The sequence below is a fragment of the Prionailurus bengalensis genome, chromosome B3 (genome assembly GCF_016509475.1).
Source record: "Prionailurus bengalensis isolate Pbe53 chromosome B3, Fcat_Pben_1.1_paternal_pri, whole genome shotgun sequence".
Classification (NCBI taxonomy): domain Eukaryota; kingdom Metazoa; phylum Chordata; class Mammalia; order Carnivora; family Felidae; genus Prionailurus; species Prionailurus bengalensis.
The window spans coordinates 75,599,203-75,627,030 of record NC_057355.1 but is presented as its reverse complement, the minus strand read 5'-3'; the positions used below and the strand labels follow the sequence as shown (position 1 = coordinate 75,627,030).

At 41.6% G+C, this 27,828-nt stretch overlaps 1 protein-coding gene across 2 annotated transcripts in view; it reads left to right on the top strand.

Moving 5' to 3' along the window:
- STXBP6 (syntaxin binding protein 6) overlaps window positions 1–27,828 on the top strand; it is a 249,007-nt gene that overhangs the window by 14,863 nt on the left and 206,316 nt on the right. Inside the window, exon 1 of one of the 2 annotated variants that reach the window (XM_043555945.1) lies at window positions 23,222–23,335. The exons of the other annotated variant lie outside the window; for it this stretch is intronic. The gene's annotated coding sequence lies outside the window, so the exon portion shown is untranslated. Of the gene's footprint in view, window positions 1–23,221; window positions 23,336–27,828 lie in introns of those variants that run through there. 2 annotated transcript variants of the gene reach the window in all.

The window sequence follows — 27,828 nt, the reverse complement described above, 5'->3', positions numbered from 1 at the left end:
GATGTTTCATAAAGCCGGTTACATCTTCAAAAAAAAATGTTTCATGGATTCTTCCAACTCAGTTAGGTGCTATTGTTCGCCCCATTTTACAGAAACCAGGACCGTAGTTCCTTGGTGCTGGGCTCTACAGCCCATCAGTGTGACTCTGGGTCAGGCCCTTGAACACCACACTCTGCTATCCTGAGACAGGGGGTTCTGGCTGGGCAGAACCCAGGGCTGCTCCTGAGACACTGGATATCGGAAGAGGGAAGATCAGACATTACTCAATAGAAGGTATATCGTTGTGGGCAGTGCCTGCATTTAAATACGCTTAGTTTAGGTGAGTGATGGGGAAATAAACTGCGGCAGATTTTGAGAAGAAATGGATTGTTGGGGAGGGAGAGAGATTTCCGCTGCCATTTCAAGTAGCGGGGATGATATTCAGCTTCATGTAAGGGCGCTGACCTACATCCTGGAAAGGCTTCCACAGAGATGGTGTATTTGTCAGGGGTTCTTAGGAGCAGTTTTTCCCAGAACAATGGTTTCAATAGGTTTGTGGGTATTACCTCCTTGCCCTGCCTTTATTGAAGGCAGACATATACGGGGCCACTTACCTATGTGGAACCCAACTTCTTTCCTTCCTTACTTCATCTCTAGACTTGGGAGAAATAAGGAGAGCAAAAGATATGATAGTTCCCCTTTCCTTCCTCACATGGATGCCATGTCACAGTGCTGTGTTGGGGTGGAGAGACCTTGAGAAATTCCCAGGGAGAACCTCTTGTAAAAGGTGAGAGGTCTGGTTTAAATCCCGTAGGAGTCGTTTGTCTGTTTCTTTCTCAGGGCACTTTTCCCATTTTGCTTTGTATTGATCTTATCTCTGTCTTTTCATTCAGCACAAGTGCCTACAAAAAGCAGACATGGCTTCTGCTTTTATAAAAAATATTAAAAGAGACAATATACAAAAATAACTGCATGAAGTGTTCACTGACAGCTATTCTAAGTGTTCTATAGGAGAGGTATGTGTTTGAGGGGACCTGGCCCCGGTCAAGGGAATTTGGGTGGCTTTTCTAAGGAGGGCCTGCTGAGCTGAGACCTGAAGGATGAGTAGGGGTTAAAGAGGCAGGGGATGGCATTACAGAGGAGACAGGATGTGCAAAGCCCCTGTGGTGGAAGGGACCATGGTATGAGTGATGGACAGAAGGCCCCTGAGGCTGGGAATGGAGAATAAGGAGTGTGAGACAGAGTCTTTTCCCAAGAGTCACAAGGCTTTCTGAGCATGGGTTTGAAGTGATCAGATTGACAAGATACCATGTTGATTGCAAAGAGGTTGGTTACAAGGACAGTAGGGGTCCACAAGGAGACGTGGATAGACCAGTTTAGAAATTTTTGTAGTAGTTTAGGAAGAAATGGTGATCACCTGACCAGGTGATACTTACCAGGGAGGTAAAGATGGAGAGAACTGGGTGGATGTTTGGAGAAATAGAGGTGATATGATTTGGATGTGGTGATGGGTTGGAAGTGCTGGGTGAGAAAAAGGGAGGCCTCGGAGACTATTCCTTGGTTTCTAGATTGCACAGTTACATGATGGTAGTGCCATTCTAAAGATATTGCCATGTCTCCTTAAGCAGACTCTAGACTATTTGATAGCAGGATCTTTTTCTTTTCTCTTTTCTTTTCTTTTCTTTTTTAAAGTTATTTATTTTTGAGAGAGAGAGAGAGAGAGCATGAGTAGGGAAGGGGCAGAGAGAAAGGGAGACAGAGAATTCCAAGCAGGCTCCGAGCTGTCAGCACAGAGCCTGATGCAGGGCCCAAACTCACAAACCGTGAGATCATGACCTGAGCCAAAACCAAGAGCCGGAATGCTTAACCAACTGAGCTACCCAGGTGCCCCCATAGCAGAATCTTTTTCTAATTTAATTTTGAATCCTCACAGTGTTACTGTTATGTAGTCAGTTAGCTTTTGTTTACTGTATTCTTTGAGGAGGAGAGATTTCTTTAGAACTATGGCATGTGTGCAACTATGAACTTTAGAACTATAGAACTTTATAGTTCTACTTTAGAACTTTATGCTATGTGTGCAACTATGGCATGGTGAGAAGGGTACCACTTTGTATGTGTGGGGCAAGAGAAAAGTTCCATAGTTGGAGTAGAACTCCAAAGTCATTTAGCCATGTAGAGATATGGCTTCAGTTTTCAAGGAACACCGACTGGGGGTGGCTGAGAGGGTTATTGATAATAACTTTGTGAAATGTGCAGAGTTTTACATTAATTAAAGGAATCTGTTGATGTGTGCTTCCTTTCCCCCGGTATTCCTCCTCACCACTAGTGGGTGCTGTTGCTTAGAATGCTCTGGCCGCTGTGGTGAGCATAGACTCTTGGTAGATGAAGTGTCTCTCTTGGGTGGCTGCTCCTGTGCAGGTAAATGGCTGTGTTTCTTTTTTCACCCAATCCTTCTATAAAGTGGTGGGTCAGTGGGTGACTTTTTGGTTGATATGACTGTTGACTGGTCTGTAGACTGAGGAAGAAATGAATAAAGGATAGATCTAGTTCCTTTTTTATTGGATTGTTTTAGATTTCAGGTTTTAGGATGCTCAAAGCAGGTCACAACCCCAGGATAGAGAGTGTGCTGAGGACAAATGTGTTTGTTTTTTTTTTTAAGTTTATTTATTTATTTTGAGAGAGAGAGAGGGAGGACAAGTGGGGGAGGGGGAGAAAGAAAAGGGGGGGGAGAGAGAGAGAGAGAGAGAGAGAGAGAGAGAGAGAGAGAGAGAATCCCAAGCAGGCTCCACACTGTCAGCGTAGAGCCTGAGCCAGGGCTCCAACCTATGAACCGTGAGATCATGACCTAAGTCAAAACCGAGAGTCTGATGCTTAACCGACTGAGCCACCCAGGTGCCCCAAGGACAAATGATTTCTTAATCTCAATCCTCAGTGTACATATGTATAAGAAGGTGGTTCTCCCCACCAACCTTCCCAAAGGCTGGAGAGAGGAAATTCTGGAGTGGTGCTTGTCATTGGGAGCAATGCTCCCACAGTGCTTTCTCCTCACAGAAAAGAATGCTTTCACTGTGTTGGTGAGCCTGTTCAAACTGGTTTGCCTATAGTTTGCCTATAGTCTCTTATTTGTCTCAATGGTCTTATAGGTTTTATATTTTCAAGCCTCTATGTGTTTCTTATCTGTCATATCAGTCATTCTGGAATGCTAGTTTATTTCCTTCTGTCTTTACCACTGTATTTATTCTGTATTTTTCACTCTCCACTTTCTCTTGGATCTCCATAATAACCATCATCCTTCCCGTCCTTTATTTGGAAGCAGGGCATTTCTTAGGCTCTTTCTTGGGGTCCAAGAGTAATCTTACGGTATTTCTACTCTACTGTGCTGGTCTGTTGTCCTACACATGCTGTTGATAAACACGTTACTCTCTTAAAATAACTAGATGGGGCGCCTGGGCGGCTCAGTCGGTTAAACATCCACCTTCCGCTCAGGTCATGATCTGACACTGTGAGTTCGAGCCCCGCGTCAGGCTCTGTGCTGACAGCTCAGAGCCTGGAGCCTGCTTCAGATTCTGTGTCTCCCTCTCTTTTTGCCCCTCCCCTGCTCATGCTCCGTCTCTCTCTGAAAAATAAATGAACATTGGGGCGCCTGGGTGGCGCAGTCGGTTAAGCGTCCGACTTCAGCCAGGTCACGATCTCACGGTCCGAGAGTTCGAGCCCCGCATCAGGCTCTGGGCTGATGGCCTGGAGCCTGTTTCCGATTCTGTGTCTCCCTCTCTCTCTGACCCTCCCCCGTTCATGCTCTGTCTCTCTCTGTCCCAAAAATAAATAAACGTTGAAAAAAAAAATTAAAAAAAAAAAATAAATGAACATTAAAAAAATTAAAAATAACTAGATAGGATGGGAAATCATAGCACGTGCCAAAATGTCTTTGTCCTGTGCATTGGGACATACAAAACTAAACAAAAAATTGGGAGATCCGTATAGGCATCTTTCAAAAATATTTTGTACCACTTAGTCATTTTTATTTTATAAGCTGACATTTGCATAAAAATGGAAGTTTACTTTTGTGCTCAAATGATTGAAGCACTTTTATTGTCTTCAATTTTTATTTTCTTTGGTTCTAAAGCTTTGATCTTTTAGTTGAAATGCAATTCTTCTCTTTCTAAAAAGGATCTACTCTTTGTATATCAAAATTCATTGAGTTTTTTTACTCAGGAAAAGGGCTTGGCTGTCTAACCCTTTTTTTAACCCTCTTCCACACTCTCACCTCTCAGTGTACTCCATTTTAAAGATGAGGAAACTGAGGCTGTACCGTTCTGTGAATCAATAGTAAACCCAGGACTCTTAATTCCAGTCTTTGGATTCCTCAGCTCATTGTGATTCTCTAGGACTTTAAAATACTTTTTTTTCATTTTTTTTAATGTTTGTTTATTTTTGAGAGAGACAGAGACAGAATGCGAGTGGGTTAGGGTGAGAGAGTGAGGGAGACACAGAATCTGAAGCAGGCTCCAGGCTCCAAGCTGTCAGCACAGAGCTCGACACGAGACTCGAATTCACAAGCTGTGAGATCATGACCTGAGCCGAAGTCGGATGCTCAGCCAACTGAGCCACCCACGCGCCCCTAGGACTTTAAAATATTTTTAAGATTCTTCATTTTGAAATCTAACTTTCACTTTAAGGTCAGTTTCTTAGAGGTTGTTTCCTTGTGGTAACTCAAACTTTAATGGGTCCAGTACAAGGGAAGAACCAAGCAATGATTTTGTTTTGTTCTAAAATTAATATAAAAATGTGTAGCTCTAGAAATCATATTTATCGAATTGGTAATATTGTTTGTATATATGAATAAATAAATTTGAATTGTCCTAATACTTTATGTCTGGTCTGCCCAGATTTCCACTTGGAGGAAATTGCATTTGTGTGGAAACACACCGTCCTTTCTCTATCATCTTGGTCTTTATGAGGGGTGAATTTTTGGATTTGTGGTTTGTTTTATTCCTAGTTTGTGCAGGAAATCAGGATGTGTCTAATTATCATATAAGGTGTCAGGAAATTCTCATAACAGTTCATTTAAGTCCACCTTAATTAAAAATAAAGAACAGGTTTTATAGCAACAGGATTTTGTTCTTTCTTTTGAAGAGATGATAGGAGTCCGTGAATCAAATGAGTCAGACAAGCTATAGCAATTTCAGAAAGCATGGGGATTACTGCTTTCAAGGCCCAGGAGGAGATGATAAAAACCCAACAGCTCTGTCAGTTTTTATCGTGCCCTGGTGTTTGGGTGGATATTGAAGCTCTGTGTAACTGGTGACCTATGATCTAGCTATTTCCCTTTAAAAGCTGTCTGTTTAAAATCAGTTCTCCTGTTCCCCTGCACAGCTCAGCAAGCATTTGTTTTTTTCCTGTGCTGCCCTCAGAGCTGCCCCTCAGGATGGAGAGTGTCTTGTCCTTAACTCAAGGTCTTAGAGTCAAGATTAATTGGCAGATATTGGCCTCAAAAAAGGCAAGAGACTAGTTTTTAGAATCCACAGGAGTATGGTAAAACTAAGGATGCCAAGAGGGGTGTTGGGAAGAGGTGGCCAAGCCACCTGGTGAATTGATGAGGACCTTGGCTTCCTTTGCCCATTCAGTTGCCCCATGTCCTCCCTTTCCCCCTTCCTGTAGGGCAAGGTGCTGCCTTGGGTTCTGCAAACAGGCACAGAAGACTAAACTTTGGGGGCCGGGACTTGTTGACCTTTGCTTCTCTGTGACCAGCTGCATCCCTCCCCAGCTTATCTCTCCGTTGTCATTGCCGCTGTTCTGAAGGACATGAAACACCCTGGTACTATCATTCATTTCCACTCTTTTGGCCTTAAAATGCCCTTCTCTTCCTTGTCTGTCTTGTATCTTTGCAATCATTCTTCAGACCCAGTGAAGAGTTACCACCTCCTTAAAGCCTTCTGTGACCACTGAACTTGCACCTGAGCCAGAAATGATCTGTGCTGCTCCTATGCCATATATAACTTATGCTCAGGTATGATTATTTGCTTGCATGGGGATAGGACTGCGACGTACACATTCTGTGTCTTCATTGCCTGGTATATGACAGGTGCCCTAAAGGGGTTGGATAGGTGGATGGATGGATGGATGGATGGATGGATGGATGGATGGATGCATGGATGGATGGGTGAGTGGGGCACATTCAAGGAGAACTTCTCAGAAGGGGGAGATCGACAGAGGGAGGGAGGGAAAGGGGGAGAGAGAGAGGGAATGCATTTTTAGCTGAGACACATGGGAAAGGGTTTAGGTGTGGACAAGAGAGTTGTTTCTGCCACATGCTTACTGAAATGGTGTCTAGTAGGGGATGGAAGTGTGAGGTGTGAGAATGAGCTGTGCCACTTTTATCAGAGTAGAAACCAAGTAATTGGCAAGAGATGACATCATAGTCATTTGACTTTTCTTAAAAGCTCTGGGATCTTTCCTGAAGGATCTAGTTTCTTACTTGTAGAACGGGTTGATAACCCCATAAAGTAGGATCTATTATTAACATGATGATCAACGAAAACTTTAAGTACTCATTGCCCTGCCTTGTACGCAGTGAAGGCTCAGTAGGGTAAGTGGTGGCCACTGCTGTTATTATTGGCCTCTGGTGTGTAATGGGAGGAAGAGGTGCCTGTTAGAAATGCTGAGGCATTTCTCCCAGAAATGAACACTTTTAGATTCACGGGTAAATACAAATGGGTCTCCAGGTGTTAGCAGTCATTGGAAACGGGATTACATGTTCTCCTTCCTCTTCCTTGTTATGTAGTACTTCTTTTTAGAAAGGAAGGCATTTCCCCCATTTCTTAGGGAAAGTTTTATTCCTGCCAGCATTTGCTTCTCAAGGAAGCTTCTTTCTCACATGTGGCATTACATGAAGAGTCTTTCTGGTTGTTTAAAAAAATACAGGTATTTCTCCCCATATATTTATTTGCAAAAAGTGTTATTCTGTTCCTTTCTGCAGTCCTGGAGAGCAGGTGGCATGCATTGCTGTTTCTGTTTCCAGATGGAAGCAAGTCAGGTTGGTCTGGGACCAACCTGGGACAGCTCGATTTTGGCTTATGAACGCCATTGTTTGTATATGTGCATTTCTGTCCCTCCAGTTGGAGAGCCATTTAGAAATCAGTGATCAAAGTGCCTAACAGGGGCGCCTGGGTGGCTCAGTCGGTTAAGCGTCCGACTTCAGCCAGGTTACGATCTCGCGGTCCGTGAGTTCGAGCCCCGCGTCAGGCTCTGGGCTGATGGCTCAGAGCCTGGAGCCTGCTTCCGATTCTGTGTCTCCCTCTCTCTCTGCCCCTCCCCCGTTCATGCTCTGTCTCTCTCTGTCCCAAAAATAAATAAACGTTGAAAAAAAAATTAAAAAAAAAAAAAAGAAACCGCTACATTTGTCAGTGATGATGACCATTGGGGTGTGCCTCTGAACCCCTTCTTCTCAGAGTATTTCATAGCCGGTCTGCTGATGTTTGGGTGTAGGGCCACTTTTATTTGTTGCCTGAATATAGGTCAGTCCTGCCATAATGGATTTCTGAGTAAAGAAGAAAATGGATGTGAAAGAGCTATGTATACAAATCAGGCGGCATGGATCCATTATCCCTTCTCTCTAATTCCAAAATCCACAAGGCTCTGAAAGCTCTCATCACCCATTTTGTGGTGAGATCTGACTTGAACGAATGAGTCTGTGTATTCATTTATCTCATTTAGCTCATTCATTATCTCATTTAGCTGTGGTTATGTGTAAGTTTCCCTGCAGGAGTATTACTGTGTTTGCCTATAGAGTACTGACCTACACACTACTGAGAATGTAAGGTACATTTTACCTTCCTAAAGTGTCAAAATTTTTGAATTCCAAAACACATCTGGTCTTAGGGCATTTGGATCAGAGCTGTGGACCTGTAGTATTTTTATTAGGGCCTCTAAGCCTTTTTTCTGTTGACAACCATCTTTTGAGATTCTCTCCTTGGCACCATTTTTGGGGGGTATGCAAACGAGGATCTCCCTTGCTGTTACAAGGACTATTTACTGAGCTGCAGTAAGAGGTATGGGTTGAGCTTTGCAAGAGGTATGGGGAAGGAAAAAGCATTGCACACATATGCCACCTCCCACCCCTGCCCTGGAGAAGGTCAGAGCTTCATGATAATGTGGAAAGTACTTTAATAGCAGTCTGTGGACTCCTGGATGTGGTATGATAATCACATCCAGGAACTCCACCAAAATTGCAAAGGCAAAGCAGTGAGGAAGAGGATGTGATCAGACAGCAATTGTAGGCTTGTTGTGGTCTCTGAAAGATAAAACCAGAGATGGGGCTACAAAGGAGCCGGTTTTTGAAGAGCCTTATTTACCAAGCCAAACAGTTGAGAATTTATCCTTTGGCAATGAGAAGTCTTTAAACCTGGGAATGTATGATTGGGTTTGCACTTTTGAAAGAGGCTTCTGCCTGCATTTTAAGGGACCTCAAAAAAGAAATCACTGCAATATTTTAGGCAATAGGACATTTTACTAGTAGCCCTAATAATGCTTTATATTGCAAAAGATTTTCCCCTGCCTTAATTTATTTTGTAGTAGCCCTGAGGGATGGGTAGGTAATAACTAAGGAAGCAGATTCGGAGAACTGACTTGTTCAAGGTCCTATCTAGCAACTAACAGCACCAGCTCTCCTAATTCTACATCTAGTGCAGCTTGGATGATATTAAAACCTTTTAGTATATTGCTCAGTTATGAGCATCGGTAAAAATAATCTGCTACCTGCATATCTCTTATGTTTGTCCTCAATAGACTGTCAGCTCCTTGAGGACTTGCAGCATTAAATTTGATGTGCCTTTGGCACAAAGATAGACTCACAATAGGCACCACCAAGAATTTGCTGGACTGTTTCTCCTCCGGATCCTGAACAGACCTAGGAAGAAGGAACATTTACAAAAACAGAGGGACTATCCTATTTCTTACTGTATATCTCATCATGTGTACTTATTAGGCAGTTTGTGTTTAAGGCACTGTTCTAGGTGCTGTGGGGAATACACAATGTAAAAACAATAGCATTTAAATAAACTTGGTCGTCAGTTCAGCCCATTCTATCCTATTTAGATCTCACACACCAAATTCCTTGGCTTTTGCAACAATTTTCTTTTTTTTAGTGAACGTTGGGTATTCCAATCAAAATTCTTGCACAGACTGATGAGAACTCTTAGGCTTACACATTTGCTTTGCAATTGTGTATGCGGTAATCAAGTATAACCTGGCACCTTTCCAAATGGGTGTTTTTTGAAACAAAGTAACCAAATCATTAAATAGACATATTTCTTTATAAAGAGCGAGAGTTTTAGCTTGACTAGGTTTCCAGTAATATCACTTCACAAGTGAAAATCGTCTTGGGAATTACACTTAAAATTTATAGTCAACCGTGAGTTTCTGTGCCAGTCCTACAGAATTAGTGGGGAAATTAATAATGTAATCTTTTTCTTATACACCTGGCATATACTGCCATTTATGTTAGCCGTATTTCCCAGGCAGTCTAAGAGCTAGAGAGAAGTTCTAAATTATCCTCAGTCTTGGAATCCTATGTCAATGTAAAAGCACTTCTGAGTTGACTCAGTTCTGATTTTCCTTTACCAGCTTTGTATCAGAAGAACTTTTGGGGCCTCAGAAGAAACTCTATAGATCATTCAGACCTAGGGATAAGACTGAGGAGGGGGAGGGGATATAAAACTGTCCCCCCCTCCCTCTCCCTGGGTGCAAGTCCATTCTTCAACTTATTAATTATAATTTGGAGCAAGTCTCAGAGCCTCTGGTTCCTTATCTGAAAAGTAAGGCTTATGATAGTGTTTCTCAAAGATTGTAAGACATACATTTTTGCTTACTTTACATTTTAATATATTTGAAAACAAGATGTGTTTTACTGTGCATGATAGGTTATGGCTTAATTTGTGTTGTTTTTCTAATATAGTGGTGCATAAAATAATGTTGCATCTTAAAATCAGTGATTGCCTATTTGATGAAATATGGAAACATGCCTTACCAACCTCCTGGGTTGTCAGGATCAAATCAGATAATATGTTTGCTAGAACATTACAGCCGTGCTAACAAGCAAGCAAGCAAAAGTACCTTTGGACAACCCTTGACGATCTTTCTCCCTTTGGTGTGAAACTGTATTTCTGTGTGTCTTTAAATTGGGAAGAGGCAGAAAATGGAAATTGCGAATTTAGATGAATTAAGATATCAAATGCCTTTCTTGAATATTTGAAGTAAAATGAATTTTAATGGAGTCTTACATTTGACTTCCTGATTTTTTTTTTCCCTTTTTGAACAATACCCCAGTCACGTTGGTCTTGTCTCCCCTTACCCCCCACCCCCTGCAATAAGAACATTAGCTTTGGGTGGGAGAGGGGTGGAGGGTCATCAGTTTCATTTTGGACAAATGGCATTAGAAATGAGTTTGAGGCATCCAAGTGAAGATGGTGAGTAGGCAGTTGAATTTATGAGTCAGAGATAAAAATGTGGCATTTTTGGTATAGAGATGGTAAATGCCGGCTCGATCTTGGATGAGATCACCTAGGAAACAAATGGAGAAAGGAGGATTGGAACTGGAGGTTGACAAGCCACCTTCAGCCAGCAAACCTGCTTTATTTGGCCTGTGCAGTGTTTTTAAAATATTTGAACAAGTTGCTGTCGCATGTTTATGGTTTTTTGGCTGCCTAGAATATATTTTCTCTTTTGATAGCAGCGCCCTAATTTCCTTTTAAGAAATTTCATATCCTTCAATCACAGACCTTGTGCCTTAGATTAAGTTCCACCCCTGACTCCCAATGAAGTATGTGACCCAGGGCTGGCCAGTCACTCCCAGAGTAGTTCAGCCATATGGTTGGTCCAAGAATGGCCTTGTAATCCAAGTTGGCCCAATCAGAGAGAACTTGGAAACTGTGGGGGAGCTCCAGGAGGAGAATTTGTCTTGCTTTCTGCTTAAACCTGGCAGAATTTGGTGTGGAGGTCTAACAACTGCTTTGCTACCATAGGGTAAGCTTATCTGAGAATAGGAACAACAGAGAAGATCTGGAATACAGATAGAGAAACCAGGCCAGTGTCAGCTGCACCTTTAGGCTTTTCAGTTAAAAGAGTTAGTTAATAAATTCTCCTTTTGGTGTAACCAGGATTTCTTTTATTTGCACCAGAAAGAAATCTTTAACTGATTCAGTTGCCAAGATTTAAAAATCATGACTTTTCATGTAGAACTCAGTACTTCTGGCTAATTGTCGTTCTGGTAGACGTTTTATTACAGTCTGTACCTCTCCCTGCTATCATCTTACCCTGATGCCCAGGGTCTGTTGCCAGTTATCCAGCTTGCTCTGCAAAGAGTTGAGAAGGAAGTGAAAATCCACTTTGCTTCACTTCATTGTGTTACTTGCTTACACTCATTGATAGTTGGGCTTTTGATCACTAATGTAGGGTGAAAAGAAAACGGGGCCTAGGTTCAAGCTTTGGGGAGCTTGAACCCTAAAGAACAGGTAAAGGGGGACAAGCTTGTGAAGAGAAGGGAATGACAGCATTCGTTGTGAAGGCCAAGGTAAGGAACATTTCAGGGAGAGAGTAATGAACATTGCCAAACACTGTCAAGATGTCAGATAAGATGAATGAAAAATTCTCATTTGAATTAGGCAACAGAGGTCATTATTGGCCTAGACTGGAGCTTTTGCAGGGAGAGTTGGAGACAAGCCAGGTGGGAATGGTTTTTGAAAAATGAATGGCATGTGAAAAAGGGATGTACTCAAGGAGGAGAGTTTTTATTTTTCCTGTGAAGGAAGTAAAGAAATAAGGCATTAGTCTAGAGACACAAGCGGTTGAGGTGGAGTGCTTTAAAAGTACAACGGAAGATGTTGAAGTGTTGATGGGAAGGCTTTGGTTGAAAGGGTGTAGATGACTGAATAAACAGGAGAGAACGGCGGTAACAGAGCGTGTGCACCTGAGAAGGTAGGACAGGGTGGGATCTACAGCCCAAGTGGAGTGGTGGACCTTGGGTGAGAGGAGGGAACGGGATGCAACAGGAGGCCAGAAGCTGAAGGCTGGGAGAGATGAAGGTTGGTCTCGTATCAGGAAGTTGCTGAGTGATGGGTTCCATTTCTCTGTTAGGAGGCAAGGTCATCTGAGAAAAGGGTGGAGGGGAGTGTTAGAAGGGGTTGCAGTTTGAAAGTGAAATAATAGTTGAGGACAAGGAGAGAGTGGTTCTACGAGAGAAAGGTGGTAGGGTCGCCCAGCATTGCAGACAACTCATTTGCAGTTGGTGTTTGTGCAGAGCGACATCTCCACCTGACACATCTGCCCATGTGCCCTTTCTCCCATGCCCAGGCGCTCAGTTGTGGGCACAGACACAACTACACTGAGTGTCCTCTGAGGCTGGGGTTTGGCGGAAGGGTGAGCAAGGTCAGTTTTGAGCATATGGCAAGGATTTTAGGGAGAGTGTGTTATGGGAACGATGGCATTTGGAAAGGCAGCTGAGTAAGAAGGCTGGTGAAACAGAACTTCTGAGGAGACCCTGATGGTTGATCCCTGTGAAGGGGATTTTAATGAGGGAACTGAAGCCGAGGCTATTTTAGTCAAAGGGCGAGGTGTTTGACTGGGCTGTGGCTGGCTCCTGTGGAGTGGAGGAAAGGGTCGTTGGAGGTGAGGCAGTCGAGCGAATAGCGACTAGGGCGTCCATGGGTTTGGATATTCAGGTCACCCACGCTGACTGCCGGATTAAGGGAGACAGACTTTCGGCCGAGGTTCAGATGAGGTAATTGGGTTTGCTGTTACTTAATGAAAACCTTTGGTTTCAGTGGGAATTCAGCTGGGAGAGTATATCTAATGATTTGGGGCCCACCTCTCTGTAGGTAGTATGTCCTGTGAGTGATACTTTATCAGGAAAAATGTGTCTTTTAACACTTTGTGTTTCTACAGAAAACATAAACCGTTTAAAGCTCTTGAGTTCCTAGCTTCTTTAGTTGCTGGAATGATTTGGTCTCCTTTGCCTTACATGGTCATGTTGCTTCTGAAGGTGACTTATGGTGCAATCAAAATCTTCAGGAGTAGGCCACATTCAGCTGAGTCCCCTGTGGCTCCCACTGTGATGAGCTTTGAAGGGAGGGTAAATAGGGAGCTATGTTGGAGACATCTGTTGTCGTTGGTAATGTGTGTCGTGCTTTGGCAGTAACTAGAGCTGAGCAAGCCCACCAGTCTGTAGTTTATAAGCAGTAATCTGAGAGCCCAAAAAATACTTCTCTGAATGGTAAGGCATCAGAGCCAGCATTCCTCAGACTTAAGAGGGAAAAAGAGTTTGAAAGGCTCACCGAAAGAAAGAAAGAAAGAAAGAAAGAAAGAAAGAAAGAAAGAAAGAAAGACAAAAACAGCACTTGGGTTTTATAATAAGATGCTAAATCGGATAATCTCAAAACATCCCGAAGGTTGTGATAAAAATCTTCATCAAGTAATCAAGATGCACAAGTCTATAATCTCTTAAAAAAAAAAAAAAGAATTCAAGCATGCAGCCTTTCAGATACAGCATCTATTCATTATGGATTCTGAAAACATTAGGTAAACGACAAAGCACGGGGCTAGTGTCCATGTTTTCAGGCTGAGGATGGTGAGGAAAGATAGTGGAAGAAGTCCCTCCGTGCTCAGAATATCAGCCACAGAATGAAATGTTTTGCAGCCTAGAGGGCTCTGATGCCAACCAGCCACTCACTCTGCTCTCTGCAGGTCTCTCCGTGTTCTTCCCCGAGGACCTGTTTATTCTCCCCTCCTCTGCCCCATCCCAATGCCTCTCTTCCCCTTTCTCTACATCTTATCCATTTTTCCCTGCCCAATGAGACCAAAACAAAGTCCAGCATGATGCTAGGTCTTTCCTGGCTCTGCCTCCTTTGTTTGTATAATTTGGTAAGTTAGCTCTACGATGGGTTTATAGATTGTTAAGGTTGTAAGAGACCTTGGATTCTTTTTTCCCTCAAACAGTTCCCAAGGCAAGAATCACTTTACCCAACACAAGGCTTATAGTGTGCAAGTTCCTTTAATCCCTGGAGCATTCAAGAGTTCAGACTTGGGTTCTCTCATCTGGGCCTTTAAGGATGGCTTCATATTTCTCCAGTAAAGAGAACACAGAGTTGCTGATAAGCATGGCATGTCCTTGACATCTGCTGTTTTATACTATTTTACCCAAGCAGTAGTTTTGGCCCTGCCTTGATCATTTTTTCTTGCTCTCAAAATAACTAAACCACCTGCTTTGTTCTTAGCATTTTTTTTTGAAAGCCGTAGTTCATTCTACAGATGAGCCTTCTTGTAGCTTATAAATTTCTCCTGTGCTTTTGCGTACGTCTTTAGGAGGTATCACAAAGCAGGTAAAATGGGAGAAGACCTGTAAGTTCACCAAGCATTGCTTCTCAAGCTTGACAGAGCAGAAGAGGGCTGGGTTAAATTGTAGCCAATGAGCCCTTGGCCTCCTTAAGATTCTTTAGGAAGTCTCCGTTGAATTTGCAAACTGCTAAGAACGGTGTAGTAGGCCAGTAATGGTAGCTATTCTTATGGGGCCTAAGCGGCTTGTCAGAAAGATCTCACACTGAAGAAGTTTATAAATTAAGAACTTACCTTCTGCATGAATTGAACTTCAGCATTTTCATTATCATGGTTGTTCCCTACACTTAGACCAGCCAAAGAATAAAACGGGGACCTTAGACTCCTAGAACATTACAGCTGGCAGGAAATAGGGCTCAGCATCCAAAACGTTATATAGAGGGAAGCCGAGGCTTAGAGACGTTTGGTGACTGTCCCTAAGCCACACTGTTTATGTTGGCAGATTGGGACCAGGGTGCAGCTCTCTGGGCTCTGGAACTGGGATTTCCCCCCACACGAAGGTGTGTGACTCCAAAAAGTCACTCTTGAGGGAGGAGTGTGGAAAGACAGGAAGAAAGGGACAGTGTCCAGAGGGTGTCCTAATGCTGGGTATTAATGTCACAGAAGAGCATAAAATAAAGAGGTTTGGCCCCCTGATATTTTATCACATTTCTCCTCTCTGATATTTGGCTTCTGTATCTGGTCCTTTTTAAATTAAATTCTGGGTCACTACTTTGAAAAATCAGGAGGGTTTGGGGTGGGAGGTGCTAGGGATAATTATAGCCACCCTTAATATTAAAGGTCACTGCTTTGAGAACTCATCTGGCAAAAAGAGAGAAGAGCCTGGGCTCAGAGAGGCCCCTGGGTCTTGTGGGAAGTCTGTGGTTCCAGTGCATTGCTACCTGGGCCTGGGGTAGGCACTCACTAAGTAGCTGTGTAAGGCTGAGCTGCCTGCCAGTGAGAAGCCACTGGCAGTGGCCGAGGTCTGAGATGTATCAAGAATTTCTGGGAGTCCCATTTGTGTACACTGCAGGAAGGATGGGAAAATAAAGAGGTAATACAGCACCCTGACGATAGAACACAAGAGCATACATACAAAGATTGGGTTAACAATGCGTTTTCTGAGATTCCTGAGATGGGCACAGTGTATAATTGTGCTGTACATCACAGGGAAGTCCTGTATTGCCTTCCTCGGGGAGAAGGCTGTTTAGTGACCCACAACCAAAAGCATTTGGACGGAGGGCAAATTCAGAGAGGGATGACTGAGCAGACCGAACAAGCACTGAATTAGAACTGTAGGTGGCAAGCTGAGGTTCAAAGCCAGGCACTTCAGCTTTCCATTTGGAGATCTCAACCACTGTGCTACCTGCCCCTACTGAGCTGATCTCAGCCCTGGGAGAAACAACCAGGAAGTCTTCCTGTTCTCTGGTGTCCCCCATAGAGCCCGGTGAGTCGGTGAGTCGTTGGGATGCATTACGGCCCAGGGCCACCCTTAGTCAAATGACCATGATCTTTAGATTCTGGTGGAATCCCAATCTTTGAATACCTTTGCATTCTTTTCTTATACCATCAACTTTTTATCTTGGTAGCTAAGAATCAACTGGTTTTCCCTACCGTTTGGGGACTTTTTAGTTAAACTTGGCTCAACCTAAAGCCTTCTGGTAATTCCACATGTTCCTGTGCCTTCCTTCCTCATTGTCTCCCTCTGCCTCTAAACTTCAGAGTCCTTAAAGAGCTGTGTCACTCACGTGCATTCCCAACACAGCACTCCTCTCCACCCAGGCTTCCACGGCCCATCTCGTCCCATGAAGGGGGCTTTACTGGGGACTTGAAGACCCACGGTTCATTTGACACACCACATCTTTCACCGGCTTTACTGGTTCTCGCCCTACTTCGTGTTCTTTCTCACTCAAACGTCAAAGTTCTACCCACATTGGGGCAGCGGTGGGACAGGGACCCCTCACTAGGGACCTAACATCTAGCCAAATAAATACTGGTTATTTTCCAGGAATTCTGGTGAGTAAAAGATTTGTCTCATTACATGCATTTCAGCCCAGGCGCAACTATGCAAAGCCAGAGATACTAGTTTATACCCAACATCTAATTGACTACACCATTGGTTATGCCATTACGGGAGTGTTTGTATTCCTAATAAATGTTTCACTGCTTACTCAGCATTATACGCTGTACATCTGGACAGCACTCACCTCAAATTTCCTTTATCTCCCTGATCCGCCAAACTCTTTCCTTCATTGTAAGGCTTATAACTTTGTTTTTACCTCTCATACCAATTCCCATGTATTTAGAGCCTGAAGCATGTGTGAATCCCATTCCACCTCTCCTTTCCTCCTCCTCAGACCTGAGAACATATTAATTTTTTCTGTTAAGTTTTGTGCCTTCCTAGGTTTGTTTTATGATTTCAGCTGTCCTTTTCATGCCCTGTTAGTAAAGTAAGTTCACAGCCCAAGAGTTGTACTATCAGGGATTAGTACAAACATGCTTAGCGTGTTCTTTAGAGTAAAAATTGTGTTTGGCATGCAAGTATTCTTTTATTTTTAAGTTTATTTATTTTTGAGACAGAGCACAAGAGGGGAAGGAGCAGAGAGAAAGAGAGAGAGAGAGAGAGAGAGAGGGAGGGAGGGAAACACAGAATCCAAAGCAGGCTCCAGGCTCTGAACTGCCCCTACATAGCCTGACGTGGGGCTCGAACTCACGAACCGTGAGATCACGACCTGAGCAGATGTTAGACACTTAACCAACTGAGCCACCTAGGAGCCCCTGATGCACAAGTATTCTTACGACTTGTGTTCCTTTCTCTAGAATGATGTGAATTTCTCCCAGTCTTTATTACTGGCACGGATTGTCTCGATGTCTTTTTCCCCAAAACAGCCATAAGAGATTTGGTGTCATTGGAAACTAGATCCCCGCACAAATTTTGGAAGGATCAGGAAGTCACTCTCCTTAATTCTGAGGATTGCCTAGGACCTCAGATACAGATTCTTTCCAGTTTCTAGGAGTTAGAACTTCGCTACCATTCATGATTGGCACAAACTAAAGGTTAGTAATCTAATTCCATCTTTGTTTTTTTTTTGTTTTTTGTTTTTCCCTAGAGATAAAGTTAATTTCTGTTCTGGAGAAGATAGAAGAGATTTCATACAGATCACAGTGTTCACTGATGAGGCTAAAGAATTAGAAGTTTGTGACATCTTTTTTTCTTGGTGAAACAAGGGGGAAGAGCAGAACGAAAGTATATTAGGTACTAATAACAATAGTTGGTAGCATTTGTGGAGCATGTATGTGATACAGGTACCATGCAAACCATTTTCCATTTTTCATCTTAGTTATTACAACAACTCTGTGACTCTCCACTCTCATCTTTATTTTGCAAGTGAGAACCTTCTCATGCACAGAGAAGCTCAACAGCTTGTCCAAGGTCACACAGCTAATAAATGGCAGATCAGTGATTTTTAACCTTGGCAATGCTGTCCAAAGCTCACACTCTTAGCTACAGGGTTGCATTGCCCTACACTGGGTCATTTTGACTTTCCCTCACTTTGAGTACAGCCTCCCACAATTACATATAAAGCACAGGAGAAGTGGCAGTTCAGCTTCTTTTTCCTGTTGTTTGTTTCTTTGATAGCAAGGTTAAAAAACAAAAGGCAGCATGTAGTCTAAATCAAGATTAATTAGACCCATGTGGAAAACATAACCACTATCCATGCCAAATTTCCGGCATTTTTCCTTTTTCATGTTCAATTTTTTTTTAATTTTTTTTTTAATGTTTGTTTCTGAGACAGAGACAGAGCATGAGTGGGGGAGGGGCAGAGAGAGAGGGAGACACAGAATCAGAAGCAGGCTCCAGGCTCTGAGCTGTCAGCACAGAGCCTGACGCGGGGCTCGAACTCACAAACTGTGAGATCATGACCTGGGCCGAAGTCGGTAGCTCAACCAACTGAGCCACCCAGGTGCCCCTCATGTTCAATTTTTAATAGTCACTGGTATACGTATTCTTCCACTTATTTTCCATGTGAAATAGCTGAAGCTAGCAGAGGGTGCTGAATTGTTGCCTATTTCTTGAAGACTCTTTGTCTGAGTGGAACTTCTCTAAAAAAAAAAAAAATCCATTTTTGTTTGTGGGACACGTCTTTCTTTGGCTAACATGGTGTTAACAGGTGTAGAATCCTGGCATTAAACTGAACTTTCCTTTTTCTTTCTGAGCTGGTGGAAGGGAACAGGGTCAGGGTGATAGGCAGAGCCAGGACAAAACCCCTCATAGGATCCCAGACTTCCCTGTTTGCCTCCACCTTCCTGCCCTTGAGGTTTTAGAAGAAACTTAAGGAGATCTCCTTGAGCTGGGTTATCCACTTGTGATTTAAAAAGTAATAATAATAACAGTTTTCCTTTATTTTGTAGAGGAAAAAATTAAGAATATCTCCCCCTTGGGGTGCCTGGGTGGCTCAGTCGGTTAAGTGTCCAACTTCGGCTCAGGTCATGATGTCACAGTTTGTGACTTCAAGCCCTGCATTGGGCTCCGTGCTGACAGCTTGGAGCCTGGAGCCTGCTTCGGATTCTGTGACTCCCTCTCTCTACCCTCCTGCCCTTTCCACCCACCCACCCCACCCCCGCCCCTGCTCACACCCTGTCTCTCTCTCTCTCTCAAAAACTGTAAGATCATGACCTGAGCTGAAGTCGGATGCTTACCACTGAGCCACTCAGGCGCACCATAAAAATGGTATTCTATATATTGCTTTCATAATTTGATTTGAAAATTCCTCAACTGCTTTCAATATTTTCTTCATTATTATAATATTCTTCCTTATCCCAGCCACAGAAAGGGTCATAGAAATATAACAAATAAAATACTATTATTTATAAATAGCTATCTATAGAGCTTTATGAGTGATGTAAATAAAGTTTCTTGGTTTTCTCCCACATTTAAAATAATATAGTAACTACAGAAACTTTGGACAATTCCAAGAAATAGGAGCAAAGAAAAGCAAACTCCCATAGTCCCTATACCCAGGGGGGGAAAAAAAAACAAAAAACAAAAAACAAAAAACACCTCACTGTTTTCATATAGTTTCTTTTCTTGAAGAGTTCTTATACCTTTTTCTGTGTAAAGTTTTTATTTATATTTCTTAGGAACGGAATATAAACTTCCCTGGTATTTACCTGTGTAAGATAAATTACAGAGCTAACTGATAAATATTGGAAGTTCAATAGAACAAGGCACTGTAGTAATAGTAATTCTGTAAAATATCAGTAGTTGAAGTATGGTCAACTCTTAATAAAAATTATCAAAATAACCCTTTGGGTTATGATCATACTGAAAATACAGTTTTGGTTCCTGCTCTGTCAGAAAGATGTCACTGGTTCAAGAGACAACTGGTTCAAGAGTCCCAGGTCATCTTACAGATCTTTGGCTGGCACCTCCCTGGATACGTACCCAGTGCTCTGGACTTCTGGGTGCTTGAAAACAGAGCACCCAAGTCCTGCCGTTGGGCATATCACGGAATTTCTGGAGAAGACAAGATGACATTTCTGCGGCTACTTTTACTTTTTTGGTATGGAACATGTAAAACATACACAGAAGTAGAGAGAATATTATAATGGACCCCATGTGCCTTTCTTACCATGTCAACAATGATCAGTCTGTGGTCTTGCTTTACCTAGACCCCAACCTCCAATTCCAGATCCTGGATTGTTATGAAACAGATCCCTGACATTTTATTATTTCATTTGTAAGTATTTCTGTACACATCTCTGAAAGCAAGGACTGTTTTTTTTTCTTTCAATACTATCATCATACTTGAAGAACTTCTCTGATATAATTGAATATGGAATATCTAGTCAGTGTTCACATTCATCTGTTTTCCTTATTTTTCTTTTCAGTTTGTATAAGGATCCAAATAAGGTCCATACATTCTGTTGGTTGACATGCCTCTTCAGTTCCTTTTAATCTATAGGCTCACCTTCCACTGTCTTTCCTTCCAATTTATTTTTTGCCAAACGAGAGCATTTACTCTGCAAAGTTTCATAGTCTGGATTTTGCCAATTACATCCCATGGAGTTAAATGTTAAAAGTCCCTCTTTAACATATTCCTCTAGATACTGTATTTCTTGCGAACTGGTAGGTGCACCTGGTGGCTGAATCGAATTCTGTTTCCATATCTTGTCAATAATACTATAATAAGTGTGTTATGTACTCCCATCAGGAGGCGCTTAAATTAACCTCAGTTCCCTGTGTGTGTGTGTGCGCATATGTGTGTGTGTGTATGTGTGATATGTTGATATGTTCACAGTCAAGGGTGATCGTTTCCACCTAAATCCATCAATTCATTATGGGTTTCAAAGTCTTATTTCAATCATTTCTTCATTTGCCACCTAGGATACTTCTATAATGAGAAACTCCTGCTGATCAGCTGTTTGGTTATTCTGAGGTACAGTTGGCTCCATTAGCCAACTAATGAGTAGTATTCTCCAAAGGTAACCATTGAGAGAGACAGAGACACAGAGAAGGGAAGAGGAAAGAGAAGTGTGTGATTCATTGAGAATTCATGAATTCAGGAGCGCCAGGGTGGCTCAGTCAGTTGAGCATCTGACTCTTGGTTTCAGCTGAGGTCATGACCTCATGGCTGGTGGGGTCGAGCCCTAGTCTGGCTCCATGCTGATGGCATGGAGCCTGCTTGAGATTTTCTCTCTCCCTCTCTCTCTCTGCCCCTCCCCCGCTTATGCTTTCTCCCCCCCCCAAATAAACTTAATTTAAAACATGAAAATAATTCATGAGTTCAAAAATATTAGTGTTTCAATCCATTCCAGTTCTTACTGATACTAAAATCATCTCACTTTTGACTAGTGGGAGCCCCTCTATGTTGGCTCCTGAATTTTTTTATGTGATTCACCTGCTTTGACAGCTTTCCTGCTTTTTACATGTTAAGGTATTCTAGGCTAGTGATTCTCAAAGTGTGATCTGAGGCTGCCTGGGGGTTCCTGAGACCCTATAAAGGGGTCCGTGAAGCCAAAACAATTTTCATAATAGGACTAAGATATTATTTACCTCTTTTACTCTCATTTTCTCACATGTGTATACTGGAGTTTTCTAGAGACCACTGGTTGACTATGGAAATGTGTGTGTATATTTTTGTGTTTTCTAGAATCTTCTAAGATAAGCTCTTTGGAGTCTTCAATAATTTCTTAAAATATAAAGGGGTCCTAGGATCAGAAAACTTAAGAACTATTGTTCTAGGATCCTCTTTACATTTCTTACCACGTTCACAGACTCACTGGTGCCCTTATAAATTAGCTTCCTTTTTTTTTTCAGCTTTATTTTTATGTGTGAGTGATCTGCCCCAAGTAGCAAAACCAGAATTTGAATGTAGATGTTTATGCAGTATTTCCATCCATAAAATAGAATCACTGCTGTCCAAAAATTTATGATTAATTAATGCTTAGAAGCTGTAAACACTGCATGCTATGCTAGACGTGTACATTTTAGGGGCCACCAAGTAAAATTAGCTGTTCTTTTTCTCAAGTGGAATGGCCCTCCAAAAGGGAAAAACAGATGTTGAGACAGGATGAGTGGTTGCTATAGCTCCATGGTATAATGAGAAACAATGCATTGAATAGTTGTTTTTCTGGTCACAGTAGGGAAATTCAAGATGCAGCAGTAACACATTAGAGTGTTAACTTTTGAAGATTTCAGCCATCCGGAGAAAAGCCTACTTGGCATGTGGAATTCAGTAGTTCATGCGTTTCCCACTTATTTCTGAACCCAAGATCCAAATGACTGCTTGACCATGTAGCTCAGAAATACTTTTTCATCTTGCAGTTAATTGAACCAAATCCTGCAAGAAAGCATCCTGCAGTTTTCAAAGCTGAATAATAGTGCCTTAAGCCTGGGATTCTCATTTTCCCCTCACTGAATAGTATACATATATCTAAAAGATGGTTACTTAAAACCACTGGATTTCATGGTTCTCGGTCCTCAGGGGATCTTTATTTTGTTTCACTCTGTTGAGCTGAACTTGGTAACTTGTCCTTTGTTCACCATTGCCAATAACTGTAGCTTCTCTTCAGTACTGAACCTTATAACTCACTTCCCAGGCACATGGAAGAGTTTCCACCAGAAGAAAAAGACATGTGCTTTCAAACCAAATGGGCTTGGCTTTCTGAAATTAGCAGCCTTACGTAATGGACTTGAGTATTTACAAATGTAAGAAACACCTGACAACCTCAGGTGCCATCTGGAAAAGTGTCATCATATAGGAAGCTTGGATCAGAGCCCACATCACCATTCAGGTGATTCATAATTACTTTGTGGTTCAGTGTGGGAATGAGGCAAAGAATATGTCAAGGGTTTCAGAGCTCTTAGTAAAAGATAGATATCTTTGTCAGAGTAGATATTAAATACTAAATAAGTCTGCGTTTATGAGCAAATTTATTTTTCACTGGAGCCTTGTTCTTTTTCTCAACATTAAGTGTGTCACAGTGAAATGATTTAAATATGTGCTTCAGGTGACTTGTTGCATTTAGATTTATGTATTTGGAAAGTCAGATGCCTGGGCTTTTCTAGCAAGCCAGCTCATGTTTTAGAATACATGGAAGTCAGTATGGAGTGGAAGGGTAGTCTTTCATGAGGATGGCACTACAGTTGGTCATGTCGAATTTTATTTTCTTTCATGTCACTGACCAAACCGCAAAAAAAAAAAAAAAAAAAAAAAAAAAAAAAAAAGTTTCATGTTAAATTCACTAAACAGACCGACTTTGCGTGGAAAGCATGCAGTGTATAATGATGTGAGCCTTGAACTTATGGCTGGGGAATGCCAGGAATCTGGGGTTCTGGTGTCACTGAGGAAAATGACCCCGCCTCTGTGTGCCTTGGCTTCCTGTTGAGAAAGTTCTGCTCTTCATAAGAGCTCTGAAGGACTAGGAGGAAGGTGCTTTATGTGTGGATTTTTCCATAAAATGCAGTCCTAACTGAAAGGCCGGGTTAAAGGTAGGTCAATGCTTTATAAAAACATCTTTTATGTATATGTGAACTATTTATTAGTTTATGTCTCACCTATTTATTTACCTAGGTATGAAGTCGCCCCAGGCAATTTGAATTCTGATTTAAAATTCAGGTTTTGTTCACTTAATTCCCTTCTTTTTCTTAAGGGCAAAGAATATAAAGGCCTGGGAAATAGAAATTGGAATTGATTTTAATTGCCTGAATAAGTTTACTAGAAAAAAAGTTTTATCAAAGTGAAAATGAGGTCCAGATTATTTTTGTTCTTCCTCTGTATCTAATAGCAGGCAATTTTGGAGTATTCCATAAATCTCTTAAAAGTCTAAGTGAGAGTATCCATCACGAAGTGAGCCATGACTTAACAACTCTTTGTGACAATTGCCTTGGATAAAAATCTCTGTGATGAGAACTCACAATTCCAGGAATACATTTGGAGGTGGAATCAATTACATAGATGATTCCCAAAAGGATATGAAGCTATTTTAGAATATCTCAGAAACTCTGAAAGCCTCTTCCCAGCTTTGCCAAATCTCAGCGAGCCACTGCTGGGAGCAGTTGTGTTTTGTTCCTTTCAGGAGTTTTAGAATTACTACCCAGCTGAAGTTAGGCTGCTGTGGAGATTGGGAACAATAGCCTGTTAGAATAGCCTTTCTCTTTGGAGAGTGCCACTCTTTCTAGAAAAGATAAATTACGGCATTGCATGATTTGTAGTTCATACAGTAGCAGTCCCTACTACTACGTGGTTTAGAAACATGACACGTACAAATTTCTGGTATTTTACTTTGGTTCTAAATGCAAGGGATGTGTGTGTGTGTGTGTGTGTGTGTGTGTGTGTGTGTGTGTGTGCGTGTGTGTGTGTGATATCATTTTGCCTGAAGAAGCTACATATGGGTGCTTTGGAGTCTAGGAACATTTTCCACTGAAAATGTACACTGCTTAGCTGAGGGTCAGAGCCAAGTGGGAGTGAGTTCTGAAGGAACAAGGACAATGTGACCATACTCTCTTCCTCAGTTGGTGGGAGTGGACATGTTGGGTCTCTGCTTCACTAAGGGAGGAGAGCTTTTCTCTGCGTTTAAATATGCTACACGATACTGTGGAACCTGACTTAGGTCTGGGGACTTAGGTCTGGGAAAGAAGTATGTTTTGATTATTTATCATATAGTTTAGTGTAAACTGTATGATTCTTCTCTCTCTCACTTTTACTTTGAGAGACAAGTAGGAAAATGGAAAAGCAAAGAACTCAGGTGATCTGCAAATGAGAGTAAGAGAAAAACATCTCTAGGAAATCAAATAAGGTCTGAAGATGTATGTTTAAGTTTTCAGAACTTCAAATACTAAAACCCAGGGATCAAGAATTCTCCACTTATAGAACGACTTTGAAATTTTATTTTTTCTTTGCTGCCTGCCTTCACTTGATATGTTGTAAAATTTTATAGTTGTGTGAAGTTATTCAAAATCAAAACAAAATAAGTTAAGTAGAAATGATCTTAGCTATCATCCAGTCCATCTGTCGTATGCTGCTGATGAAGCCAGTAACTTGCTGTGAAAGTTCTTAGTCTCAGAACTTTCCATGCCCAGCTCTGGCTTTAATGCATAATACATACTGGCTGGCTGGTGGGCTGACTGGAGTAATACTTACTAAAAACCAACCAACCAACCAACCAACCAAAAAACCTTGAAGCAAACCCTGTGGCCAGAGTACATTTGAAGAAAGTCTTGGTGGAAAGGTCGAGAAGTATGATGGAAAGTGTTTGAATGGCTCTTTGGGGATTTAAAAACTTTGCCATTCTTCCATGAGTTGTTAAATCCTAATGTCTACTATTCCAGAAACTTCTTACGTGTAAATGTTCTGTATGTATAAAAACTTTTGTTGTGTAACGTATCTTTTTGTGACACATTCTCAAGCTGGTAGTATCTTTTACCATTACTTTGGGAGTACTGTTTAATTACTATTTGAGAATCAACAGAAGAATGAATGAATGAGATCATTATTGCCATTTAGAGAATGTTCTCCATATGCCAAAAATTTTTTTAAAAAACATGGATTTTAAAGTTCCATCAAACAGTAGCTTAGCAGATCAGTGACATTTCAGTGGTTTATTTTAGCTTTCCACTTACTTGTATTAATGTCTTTCAATAGAATTTTAAACACTTTTTCTTACATTAGTTACATATCACATATATTTATATAATATATAGTCATATACTATATAATTGTTATATAGTATATATTATTAAAGTGGTTTTCTATTCTGTGTATTATTCATTATTATTGAGGAATAATTGACATTAACATTATATTAGTTTCAGGTGTACAACATAATGATTGGGTATTTTTATATATTACACAGTGATCACCACAGTAAGTCTAATTGACATTCATCACCATACATAGTTACAAAATTTTTTTCTTGTGATGAGAATTTTTAAGATCAACCCTTTTAGCAACTTTCAAATATGTAATACAGTATTATTAACTGTAGTCACCATGCTGTACATTACAACCCTGTGACCTACTTATTTTATAACTGCAAGTTCTACCCTTTGACCTCCTTCACTCATTTTGCTTCTCCCCATCCCCACGGATGTATCTATGAGCTGTATCTATGAGCTTGATGTTTTTTGTTTGTTTGGTTTTGTTTGTTTAATTTTTTAAAGTTTCTTTTTATTTATTTTGAGAGAAAGATAGCAAATTGAGGAGGGGCAGAGAGAGAGAGGGAGAGAGAATCCCAAACAGGCTCTATGTTGTCAGCACAGAACCCAACGTGGGGCTCGAACTCACAAACCGTGAGGTCATGACCTGAGCCAAAATCAAGAGTTGGACACTTAGCCAACTGAGCCACCCAGCTGCCCCCTGTTTGGTTGTTTCCTTGTTCAGATTCCACATATTAGTGAGATCATATGGTGTTTGTCTTTATCTATTTGTTTCACTTAGCATAATTCCCTCAAGGTCCATTCGTGTTGTCACAAATGGCAAGATTTTTTTCTTTTTGTGGCTTAATAGTATATCATTGTATATTTTCTTTATTAATTTATCTACTGATGAACACTTAGGTTGTTTCCATATTTTGGCTATTGTAAATAATCAAAAAAAATTTTTTTAATGTTTATTTATTTTTGAGAGAGAGAGAGAGAGAGAAAGAGAGAGAGAGACAGAGTGCAAGCAGGGCAGGGGCAGAGAGAGAAGGAGACAGCATGCTCCAGGCTCTGAGCTGCTGGTACAGAGCCCAATGCAGGGCTCGAACCGACGAAGTGTGAGATCATGACCTGAGCCAAAGTCGGATGCTCACCCGACTGAACCACCCATGCGCCCCTATTGTAAATAATTTTGACTATTTTTTAAAAATATAATTTATTGTAGGGGCGCCTGGGTGGCGCAGTCGGTTAAGCGTCCGACTTCAGCCAGGTCACGATCTCACGGTCCGTGAGTTCGAGCCCTGCGTCGGGCTCTGGGCTGATGGCTCAGAGCCTGGAGCCTGTTTCCGATTCTGTGTCTCCCTCTCTCTCTGCCCCTCCCCGTTCATGCTCTGTCTCTCTCTGTCCCAAAAATAAGTAAACGTTGGAAAAAAAAAATTTTTTTTTAAATATATATAATTTATTGTCAAGTTGGCTAACATACAGTGTATACAGTGTGCTCTCGGTTTTGGGGGTAGATTCCTGTGATTCATCGCTTACATACAATACCCAGTGCTCATCTCAACAGGTGCCCTTCTCAGTGCCCATCACCCATTTTCCCTTCTCCCTTGCCCCCCCACATCAACCCTCGGTTTGTTCTCTGTATTTAACTGTGTCTTATAGTTTGTCTCCCTCCCTCTCTGTAACTATTTTTTTTCCCCTTTCCTTCCCCCATGGTCTTCTGTTAAGTTTCTCAAGTTCTAAATATGAGTGAAAACATATGATATCTGTCTTTCTCTGACTGACTTATTTCACTTAGCATAATATCCTCCAGTTCTATCCACATTGCTTCAAATGGCAGGATTTCATTCTTTCTCATTGCCAAGTAGTAAGTATTCCATCGTATATATAAACCACATCTTCTTTATCCATTGATCAGTTGATGGACATTTAGGCTCTTTCCATAATTTGGCTATCGTTGATAGTGCTGCTATAAACATTGGGATACATGTGCCCCTATGAATCAGCACTCCTGTATCCTTTGGATAAATTCCTAGTAGTGCTATTGCTGGGTCGCAGGGTAGTTCTATTTTTAACTTTTTGAGGAACCTCCATACTGTTTTCCAGACCGGCTGCAAGAGTTTGCGTCTCCACCAACAGTACAAGAGGGTTCCCATTTCTCCACATCCTTGCCAGCATCTGTTGTTTCCTGAACTGTTCATTTCAGCCACTCTGACCAGTGTGAGGTGGTATCTCAGTGTAGTTTTGATTTTTATTTCTCTGGTGATGAATGATGTTGAGCATCTTTTCATGTGTCTGCTGGCCATCTGGATGTCTTCTTTGGAGAAGTGTCTATTCTGCCCATT